Here is a 12,697-nt window from a genome sequence, read left to right on the forward strand (position 1 = left end):
ACTTATGAAATACTGAATTCTCAATTCAGTGTCTTGAAACTTTGACCACTAGAAAGAGAATATGTTTCTTAATTAGCATTAATTACTTTCATACATTTCATTTAAGCCAATACTTCATAACACTACTTAAAACATTTTTTTATATGGTAAATTTAAAGTTTAGTAATGCTAAATCAGAACCTTTTCTCTATCTAGTGGTCAAGGTTTCAAGATATTAACTTGAAAATTGAGTATTTATAAGCAATTAGAAAAATGTATTTGTAATATACGTCAAAATTATCATATCAAAACATGTTTTTATAGTGTTTATGAGGTATCAGCATTAATGAAATTTATGAAAGTATTAATGCTAAATAAGATCATTCACTTAATTCATTGGTCTTGGTTTCATGATACTACTTTTTGTTTCACTAATATTAAGTTGCTATCAATTACATACAGTTATTATTACACGTATCTTGCAAAAGACCATTATTATTATTATTATTATCAGTATCTCTAGTCAAATATGAACATGGGATGTCCAAACTTCCCAAGTGCTAAAATGGTAATTCATGTCTCATCATGCCTTGAAAGATCTGCTGTACTGCAATCTGAAAAAATGTAGTCAGTTAAAATGTGAACTTGGTGGAGGACAACATGAGAATACAGAGTTTTATACGCAGTTAAAATATGAATTTGTAATACGAGTCAAAATTGTCATTTAAAAGCGTGTTTATAGTGTTTATGAAGTATCAGCATCAATGAATTACATGGAATTAATAATGCTAAATAAAATCATTTACCTAATTCATTGGTCTTAGTTTCGTAATACTACTTTTTGTTTCACTAATATTAAGTTGCTATCAGTTACATACAGTTATTTTTCACATACCTTGCAAAACACCATTATTAGTATTATTATCAGTATTACTAGTTTATTTTCAAATAAGATGTTGATACTTTCCCAAAGTGGTATGAATGCAAATTCCTGTCTCAGCAAGCCTTGAGTGAACTGCTGCACTACAATCTGAAAAAATGTAGTCAGTTAAATATGTAAAATTGGTGGAGAATTAATTGAGAATTGAGTTTTCATAAGCAGTTAAAAATATGAATTTATAACACGAGTCAAAATTATCATATAAAAGCGTTTTTTAGTGTTTTATGAGGTATCAGCTTAAATGAAACTTTTGAAAGTTACAAATGCTAAATTAGAAACATTTTCTCTATCTAGTGGTCAAGGTTCCAAGGTATTAACTTTAGAATTGTGTATTTTATAAGCAATTAAAAAAATGAATTTGTAATATACGTCAAAATTATCATATAAAACATGTTTTATAGTGTTTATGAGGTATCAGCTTAAATGAAATTTTGAAAGTTACAAATGCTAATTAGAACCATTTTCTCTATCTAGTAGTCAAGGTTCTAATATATCTAACTTAGGAGATTGAGTATTTTATAAGCAATTAAAAAAATGAATAAGTAATATACGTCAAAAATAATCATAAAAAACATGTTTTTCTAGTGTTGATAAAGTATCTGCTAAAATCAAATAAATGAAAGATTTTATTAGAAAATAAGAATCATATTTTTAATTTGATATATTTATTGTTATATCACTATTAAGTTACTATAAATTAAATTCAGTTACCATAATACGTATATTGCATAAAACCATTATTATTATCAGTATCTTCTTGTTCATTTCAACATAGCATGTTGATACTTTTCTAAAGTAGTCTGAATGGGAATTCCTGCCTTAATATGCCTTGAGTGATCTTTTGTAAAGCCTTATAAAAAAAACGTAGTCAGTTAAATACGTTTAATGGTTGGAGAATAACCTTTTAATAACCTTTTTGTCAAAAGTCACGAAATTGGCCTTTTTTTTAATATCTCGCTTTTTATGATTCATACAATAATAAATTCTGATAAAAATTGTAGAGGAAATAATTATCTACAAAAAAGGTCTATTGACATTTTCACGTAAAAGTTATAGTTTGTGTGTTATAAGGCCATCAAAATGTACACTTTATATGAAATATGAATTTTTTGCTAAAAACAAGTAACCTTTGAGTTAATATCTCGCTTTATACTGGTCGTACAAAAAAAAATGTTCAAACAAAAATTGTAGAGGAACAAATTAAAAAATTATCTACAAGATGGTTATACATTATACATATACTCGTATATCCAATCGCACTTGCGGTATACGAATTTTATCGTTTACCGTACAAAATTACGATAATATTATAAATATATATTTATACATATTATTTAAAGAAAACGGCTTCAACGACTAGGGTTATTAGCCTGACATTGAGTTTTTACATAGTATTTTTCTTAAAATTAATTGTTTCATAATTTATACATGCTTTACAAATTATAATTTTTTAATGATATTTGTGGTGTTTAAAAAATGTTAATATTTTGTGTGTTTGATTTCGCCGAGTGCTTCAGCTAAGGTAGGTGGCATGTTGAAGACGATACGAATTTGGGAATATTGAGAGCACTCCTCCATTATGTGCTTGATGGTCATACGGTGTGGCAGGATTCGCATATTGGTTGGGGTTCTTTACTGATTAGGTAAATCAGTCATACATCCATTTAATGTACCTACTCAAAATCAGTATTGTATTCATTGCTATCTGGTTAACTGTCTGCTATTTTTGTGTTACTGTTTACCTATGTTTCATTTTTATCACATTAGTTTAACAATTTAAAAAACCTAGATATTCTATAGGTATAATATCGTTATCATAATTAATAAGTAAGTAATACTACATATTGGTGATGGTGATTTTACATTATATTCACAAAAATACAAAATGCATGTTTATGCTTTTAATTCAGTGGCGGCTCGTAGTAGTTTAGCACGGAGTGTGATGAAAAAATGTAAGAACTATAATACTTCACACCAAAAATTAAAATGATAAAATAATAATACAAAATTAAACACGTTGCGCGTCGTTATACGCGACCTAACCGTTACGATGATATTATTATACTTGTATATTAATATTATACCTACAGTTTTTACAGGAAACAGGTATTTTTATGTGCGATTCACAATGTCGCACAATTTGCGACGTTGCATAGGCCTATGTAGCTATTCATATCCCCGTATATAACATTGAGAGTTCGTAACGATATTATAATAAATTATGAAAATAGTTTTAATAATAATTTAAAATATATTTAATTATTAATTTTTAATGTATAATATACTATGTACTAAATATGTACCTATTGACCGCATCAATCGCACATATACACTAGCCGCCACTGGCTTTTATTTATATGATTTTTGTTATAGTCTGCAAAGAAGAGATTCCAAATAAATTAGAATTAACAATTAACATGGACTACTCAAAAAAGATGTGCTGTTCGCATACAAACTACTCTATTGATAAATATCTGATATTTGATTATCAAACATAGTTTGTCGGTTTTTTTTTCTTGCAAATTACTTGCTAAATATTGGTAGTACTTTGAAGTAAATCCTATTTATGGGTGGGCCAACTTCACCACACACGTGTATTTAATGACAAATAAAAGTAAAATATAAAATATATATGTATATATATATAATATTTTATATTCAGTAATATAATTTTTAATAGATATATAAAATAACAGTTTTATTATTTATGGGTGTATGATATGTAGGTAACTACGTACTTTATACATGAAATAAACATAGATTTTAATCAAGGAAAATGCAATTTTTAAGATTTATTTATATGGTTTATAAATTATGTTGAATATACAACTGATATTAATATGTATATGTTGTTTTTGAACTGCATTTAAAAATAAAATATTAAAAATAAGTGTTGATGAACATTACATTAATATCATTACACCATATTCAACATTTGTTGTATCATAATTATTGGAAATATGTATCACTCGAATGTATTTCTATAACTGTGTTATAATGCTATTGATTTATGATAAAAGAGAACAAATACACACATCTATTATAATATTAGACATAATCAAAATTACTATGAGTCTTGTGTTATAAATTTTCAATTTTCATTCGCGTTTTCTCAATAACCTGATGGTCCAACGAATATATATCACATAGGTTAAAATGTTTTATCTAAAAACCAAGTTATGGGGATCAATTTTATGTCTAACAACTTTCGTCCTGTCTCTCACGGTTTTCTCGGAAAACAGTTCGTAAACGAGAAATTAAATTTTCGAAATTTTCAATTTTCATTCACGTTTTCTCGGTCACTTTGGGGTCCAACGACAATCTATCACAGGAGTTAAAATGTTCTACAAGTAATTCTACACCAGAATCAGTTTTTCATTTTTCCAAAAATTGTTATTACAAATTTTGAGTTTTCAATATCGTTTCACCTAAATACGGCAGTTTAAAAATCCTTAATAACATCTTTAAAATGTATAGAATTATTTGTGTATAACTTTAATACCTGTATTAATTATTAATTAATACAATAAACATATACATTAAACAAAATTACTATATAAATTTGTCAATAGAATTTTTTTTTATATTTTTCGTTTGACCTGTCCTAATAAGTGTCTAGTTTTGCCTAAGGTGTTTTTTTAATATTTAGTTATGTGGTTATTTAATGATAGTTGTAATATTATTTTAAATGCATAATGCCATGTAACATACAAATATATACATACCTTTTACTCATTATAATAATAGAAATATAAGCATGTATAACAATATAGAATATTATAAAAGTGAATTCGCCATTTCCTCCATAACCAGAAGTAACTCAGTTCAAATTTTAATATCTGCATCAAAAAATCAGAAAAAATAGCCACATTGAAGTTGACTTTAGAGCTATTAAATACCATTTTATGTAAGTTTATACCATATTATATACTGTAGTGACACGGTACGCAACGGTCGCCTTTACAAAGTACAGGCACCGTAGCGACCGGTCTACGCCTTATCAACCACCACCACGGGCATGTTCCACGGTGGAATATTTAATTATTTATTGTTGTTATATTTGTTATAGTTAATACAATATGATACTACCACAGGTTTAAAAAGATCTTTCAGGTGTTGCTACTGAGACCGGTAATGTGCAAAATAATTGAATTAAAAAATGTATGTTTGGAAAATCATTTTTTGGGCAGCTTAAAAATGCAGTTTTTCTACAAAACACAATAGGTCAATTTTAACTACCCTGTATTTGTTCTCCCAAGTAGCCTAGTAAGTTAACAGCCGAAGATAATAATTTGTTATGGCATAAGCATGACACAACACAAACATAATATAATAAAATGAATATGTTAGGTAATGAAAATAATTAAAAAAAATTAAATAAATATCTAATATAATTTATAATTAACATTTTTTTTTCATAATTTTATTTTTTAAAATATGCTTAGAAAGTCTAAGAGCTCTTTCCGATAGTATCATTACAATTAAAAACTTCATTCAATAATGATTATTAATACCAATGCTTCCATTGTTTCTTGGGAAACAATTTATCATAATTTTATTTTAATTTTAAAAATGATCTCTTACAAGTAACATGGGTAGGTACTGACTAACAGTAAATAATATTATTTGTATGCTATATAGTATATATTATTAAACCAACTTATGTTGAACTATATTATGTACAACATTAATAACATACTTTAAACAAGTAAATAATTATTAAATGTTTTACAATTATTGTATATATCAAAAAATGAAATGGGTCTCAGTTTAAACTTAGTTCATGTTCTTAATTAAGAGGTTGAGTCTTCAGTTAAAAATGTGTGAATGTTTATTTAAAAGTATTTGTAATAGAATTAAACTGTTAAGTGGGCTGTTGTAATTCATTATTCGTTGTATGTAAATGTATTTCTACCAATAATTGTTAGAAGTGAAAGTTCTAGTAACACATCTGCAGGTATTTATTCGTTTATAGTTTGTAGAGCTAAACATTTTTGAAATCGAGCAAATGTAATCAAGTAGTAATTTTAAACTACTTATAAAACGATTATCTAAGTCGACAAGATAATAAAATAATTAATAAGGTATGCTGACAACTACAACCTCATTGAACGTTTAATCGTAGTTATTTATTATATATATGTTTTTTTACTATCAGATTATACATTAATATTGTCTTAGTATAAGACACTACAAGTATACGGTCTACTTACCTTCATGAAATGTACAATTTTTCTTAGAGATAATATTATTTTATTTTATGAAATATAAAACTAAAATTGATAAGGTTCTCTTACAAACACCAAAATTGGTTTCTTCGTTTTTGAAAAGTATATGATGGAACTATAAGAATTTACCTATTCAAATGCTGTGTGGTGAATAAACCAAATTTTAAAATTATTATTAAAAAATAAAAAACAACAAAGAATTATTAAAATGTTTAATTTTAACAAATTTGATTACTTAGAACCCAAGTCACAACTCATAAATATCGTGTAGAATAAATTTTATCAATGGAAAATATTCAATTAATACATTAGTATTATTTCACTATATATTGTATTCATTGTATTGCACAGGTTGATTTGAAAAAATCTTACTTGTTGATATGTAAATAAACTTAAAAGAATTTAAGTATACTATCAGTTACCAATATATTATTGTATTTGCCCAATTTTAACAGGATATACTACTTACCATGCACTGTGAATTAACTTTTTGAATTATCATTAATAAACCGTAAAAAATGGTTTAGTCAAAATTATAAAGTATTAACTTTTTAAAATAAAATAAAGTTTATGACTTATTTAACAACTGCTTTTAAATCTAGATAAATTAGTCACAAAATAAATTAGGTAGCTACAAAAAAACCACCAATTATTTAATTTAAGATTTATTTGATTTTTTTAAGTGGTTAGTTATAATGAACCATAATTTACATAATGAAGTTATGTAACATTTTTTAAAAATGTAGGTAATAAAATAAAATTTTTGGCTCTTCCGTGGTATAAGAGCGAGCTCTATGCAAGCAGATCCGGACTAAATTTATGGGGGGGGGGGGCAATACTATGTGCGTATCGTATTTTATCGGCTGCCAAAAATAGACATCCTAAAATTTATCTGTGTGGCAGAGTCTACAGAGAGGGGGCGTGACCCCTTGCCCCTCCTTGGATTCGCGCCAGGCTGAATGATCAAATATCAATACTCACTAGATTCGTTTATATCGAAATCTTAAGTATAAAATATACAAGTCCAATGTATCTTTTTTTTTAAATATAAAATATCATAATATTATATAAATAATGCTATTCACATACATTTATGGTTCAATATCCATTACAATTCATTTAATAATCATTCAAATTATTTATCAAACTAATATTTCAAAATAGCAGCTCAGTCTAAAATGTCAATAGATATAACATTTCGATTAATGATATAGACACAATTAAATAACGATTAAGATAGCATAAATGCATAATGGTTGTATATTGATGATTAGTTGTTTACACATACGATTTTTGTTTGAATTAGTCATAAAATATATTGTAAAAAAAGGACAATGGTCATTTCTTGGCATATTTCTTCATCGAATAGGTCACGATAAAGATTGTTGACTAATAGCTGATATTGTGTTAAATTTTAATTGAAGTGATAAACCATTGAATAAAATAAATAATTTCTGATCAGAAATGTACTTTCAACCTATGTTATAAAGGATATCATATTTTCTATTTATATTGCTATTCGTTGCTATTACAGTAAATGTTTTAAAACTGTCATAGTGTCAACTGTTAAGTAAATAATAATATACGTAGTGGTAAGAGAAGTCTTAGTATGAATAATTTTTTGATATTTCAAAAAAATTACGTTTAAATCAGAGGCGTAACTGGAATTTTTTGTTGGGGGGGGGATAAATAATAATTTTTAAATTGAGTTATTAAAAATCAAAAACAAAAAAAAAATACTGATTATATATTAACGTTTTGAAATATACTTAAATTAATTTTAATTTTATTAATTCATATTATGTGGCTGTAACAAATTAAGCATATACTAAAGATAATTTTGCAAAAATATAGCTATTGATTTTTAAAATTTTACCCTGGTGCAGTTTACATGTCCCCTTTTTACACTTGATAAAAATTCGGACACGTTTTACATGTGTGATTTTGTATTTATATGTATTTTGATCGCAGTTACAATCCCCGAACGTATTTACTATTTTAAATAACTAAAATTTGTTAGACATATTTAAATTTAAGTATTTTAAAACAATATAAAAAAAAACATCAATGTGGGGTGGGCTAAAGCCTCTTTAGTACCCCTCTCTTAGCTACGACACGGCCTTGAACGCCATTTTATAAATTACGTTATTTTGAATTTGCTCTATGTTATTAGGTTTGAACCTCAGATCAAATACAACATGATATGCGACTGAATATTATAGTTTATTATTATTGCAAATAATATTATACTAAAAAAAATAGTATATAAGCACTGCTCAATAAACTTAATCAGTTCTGATATTAACGTTACAGCAAATAAAATATATTACTTACTTAAGTTATTACTTTCAGTAGTAAAAATGTTAATTGTATTTTTAAAATATAATTATTATCTATCATTATATTTATATATTTTAAATTGAAAAATGCTTAAAAACTATAAGATATTATGCTCTTAAAAACATGCTAAAATTCTGAAAATAGCCAATATACACAAATATCCTCTAAAAAACATTGTGTTGGATATTTGTTGTAAATAAAATATTAAAATAAATATTCATAAAAAAAAAAAAAAAAACGTAATCCATAGTCATATAGGTAAAATATAATTAACTGTAATAGTTTAGCCAGTATTATAACCTATAAACAAAAAACCAAGTATAAAATGAATTGACGTACTAGAAAATTGTGCATATAAATTCTACAATACGCCAGGAAAAATATAAAAATAATAAAATATTCTTTATTCTTCAAAATTTCCAAAATATGTAAAATAAATATAGCATTTAATCTTTAGTAAGCGAAATGAATCTCACATTAGACTTTGTTATGACATAAACAAGACATAGTATACCTATATAATATTTATAATAAAATAAATATGCTAGTAAAAATAATTTTTAAATAAATATCTATTATTATAATTAACATTTTTATTTTATAATTTAATTTTAAAACAAAAGTTTAGAAAGTCCATTAGGACTCATTCTAATAGTATCAATTACAGTTTCTTAATATATTTTAAAATTTCATTCAACATCAATTATTAATATCAATGCTTCCATTGTTTCTTGGAAAACAATTTATCATAACGTTAATACAATATTATTTGTATGCTATATACTATTAAAACAACCAGTGTCTAACTATATTATATTATGTACCATATTGAAAACATACTGTAAACAAGTAAACAATTATTAAATGTTTTACAATTACCTATTGTATTTATTAAAAAATGGAATGGGTGTTGGTTTAAATCTAGTCCATGTTCTTAATTAGAAGATTGGAAGTTTTCAGTTAAAAATTTGTGAATGCTTATTTAAAAGTATTTGTAATATAATTAAATTAAATTAAATAACCGTTTAAATTATTTATCAAATTAATATTTTAAAATAATACATCAGTCTAAAATGCCAACAGATAACATTATTTCGATTAATTATATAGACACAATCAAATAACGATTAAATAGTACAGTGGCGTAATGGCGTGGTGGATGGTAAGAAAAAAATTTTCCGGGAAAAATGTATAAATTAGAATATTTTAAATAAAACTTATATGATCACTCTGTATAAGTATAATATGTTAGTTTGGTATAAAAAACCAATAATAAAATGATAAAATCTATTATTCACTTAATATTATACATTAATACTTAATAAACTTATAGTTTACACCTAATGAACGTTAGGTTGTTGTGGAAAAACGTAGATAAAATGATGATAAAGTTAATAAAAACGATAATTCTTGGTTTTAGTTTCCACCTATGGGACCGGCAGTAGATTAAACTTATACACATATATATAAATATATAGATTGTAGGCGGTTAGAGCGTAATATAATAAGGTAAAATACTGTGATCTCTTGTATAGTATAATAGTACAACAGGTCAGTATAGGTGTGAGTGTGTGATAGACGAAGACAGCGTAAGTGAAACAGTATTAAACAGATTTTATTTTTTTTTAAACAAAACTTTAAAATCTAATACAGGAAACATGAAAATTGCGTATGAAGGTTTTTCTATACACAAATATTATTATAACTGTACTAATTTTGTGGAAAATAAAATAGAATTTGAAGATTTTTTAAAAGCTATAGCTCAAAATATTAAGTTAAAGTTTAAAGTTTTATTTAAAATATTTCAATTTGTATTTTGTTTTACTCCGACACTTTTTTTACCGGGACTTTTTTCTGTTTCCCGGCGTGGTAAAGTGTAATGTCAGAGGCAATTGCCCCTGAGATGTTTCGAGTTTTTTTTTTGGGGGGGAGAGGGGATGTAACTCGTGAATAGATTATGCACTAATAGGCACCCGTTAATTTTTTATGATATATAATATTATATTATAGCATATTATGGTTCTATATTGATGATTCATTGTATACACATTGTTTGGGCACCACTTTGGTGACCGTCGCGACGGGACAGCGGGTGTCGAACATTTGTGACTTCTGAGTTTTGACCCTGCCCCAACCTTGTCGCCGATTAGCCAAGGCCGCGTTAACAAGGTGCAAAAGAAGCATTTGCTCCAAGCTGCAAATTTTGAGGGGCGGCAAAACATTTAAACTATACCTATCTGAAAAATAAAATTTTACATTGATTTTTATAAATGGTTTATAAATTTAAATCATTTCAATATTCACTTTGTATTTTTCATTAAAACTTTACTTATAGTTTAAATTGTCTAATTCCTACGATAAGTATTGAACAATAGTACAATACGCATAATTACATGAAACGAATCTAGGAAAAAAATGACATTTTATAAATAAATATACATTTAAATAAATAAATAATAATAAAAATAAATTATATAGATATCATATCGAATAGTATACGACACGACCAAAAACGCTAAATGCAGTTAACTTTAAAATTTCAAATAGGTATTAATTAAGTATAAATATATTATAAAAATTCAATTATATTTATTAATTATTAAATTTCCTTAAAGTATCGCGTATTCACGTCGAACGATCAAGACGTAATTGATGCCTGATGTTTTACAAAATATAGAAGAACAAAAAGTTTATATCCATCTTTATATAATTATTCCTATCGTTGTGACTTTGCCCATCAAAACTACGTAGGTACCTAGGTATAAAATACGATTACATTTTTAACGATAAAATTTGGTTTATCGCAACCCACGTGTATCATTATTCAGTGGCGTATTTACGGGAGGGAGGGGTGGTCCATGGGGTCCGCCCCCACATCGGCTCCATAAATGTGTATCTAAACGTCTAATATACATATATAATATATTATTATATTCTGTGTAAATATAAGTTGCAACTTATAACCACGAAAAATATTTTTTACGTAATCGGGAAAAAAAACGTTATCATAAATAGTTGACACGTCTTGTCAGTTGGAAATCGATAAGAGTATATTACTCTATGGTGTATTATCTTCGGCTGTTAACTTACTAGGCTACTTGGAGGAACAACTACAGAGTAGTTAAAATTGACCTATTCTGTTTTGTATTATTTTGCACATTACCGGTGTCAACAGCAACACTTGAAAGATCTTTTTCAACCTTGAAAATATATAAACTTTTATTTCAACAAGTGTGCTTTCGAATTTTTATGTAATTTAAAAATAATTTTATTTATGACGACAATTATTTTAATAACTTTAACCGAAATTAATGTTTTTAACTTTGTCGTTTTTTACCAACTAACACACGAATCACACGATATTAGTAATGTAGTGTTGCATGAGTAGTTTACGAGTACCTACTCTAGTACTCTACTGTAGTACTCCAGTACGCACTGTTGAAACTTTGTAACTTGTAATTGTTGATATTTGTGTATTGTAAACTATTATAATAAATTATTTACATTTGTAATAGTTAGATCACGTAAAAATAAAAAGAATGAGACTAAGTGTACAGTTCGCAATATGTACAAAATATTAGAAAAAAAAATTGAAAGAAGAAAAAGTTATAGCGCAAACATTACAATTGGACAATTTTTTTAAAAAGCTAGTTTTTTGAAATATTACATATCTAATAATAAAAATATCTTTTATACACAGTAGGTAACCGTCTTCTATTACCTATACATAAATATATAAAATAATAAAGTAGGATTTTTGTACATACTTTGACGTCGCGTATAAAACATCGAAGATTTCGAAGAAGAATTAATACAATTTAAATGCATTGTTAAAGATTTTCCATCAGAAAGAAAATTATCATTTGTTTCATTACATAAATTAATTATTACATCGATTTTAAAAAAAATCGTTTCCAATTATAGAAATAATGTTATGAATTATTTGTACTCTACCTTTTTCAAATGCATCTGCATTTTCACCACTTGGTGAAAGATCGTTTTCTGTAATAAAACGTGTAAACAATTATTTGCGATCATCTTTAATCAATGAAAAAATGTCAAATTTGAAATTTGTCAATATCATGTATTGAATCTGATATGGTTAAAGATATGGAGTGAGAAGAATTAATACATAAATTTACTTCAATGAAATCCAGAAAAAATATATTTAAATAGCTATGAAATAATTTGATTTTTTTTCAATTATAAC

This window comes from Rhopalosiphum maidis, chromosome 3 (assembly GCF_003676215.2).
Source record: "Rhopalosiphum maidis isolate BTI-1 chromosome 3, ASM367621v3, whole genome shotgun sequence".
NCBI lineage: Eukaryota > Metazoa > Arthropoda > Insecta > Hemiptera > Aphididae > Rhopalosiphum > Rhopalosiphum maidis.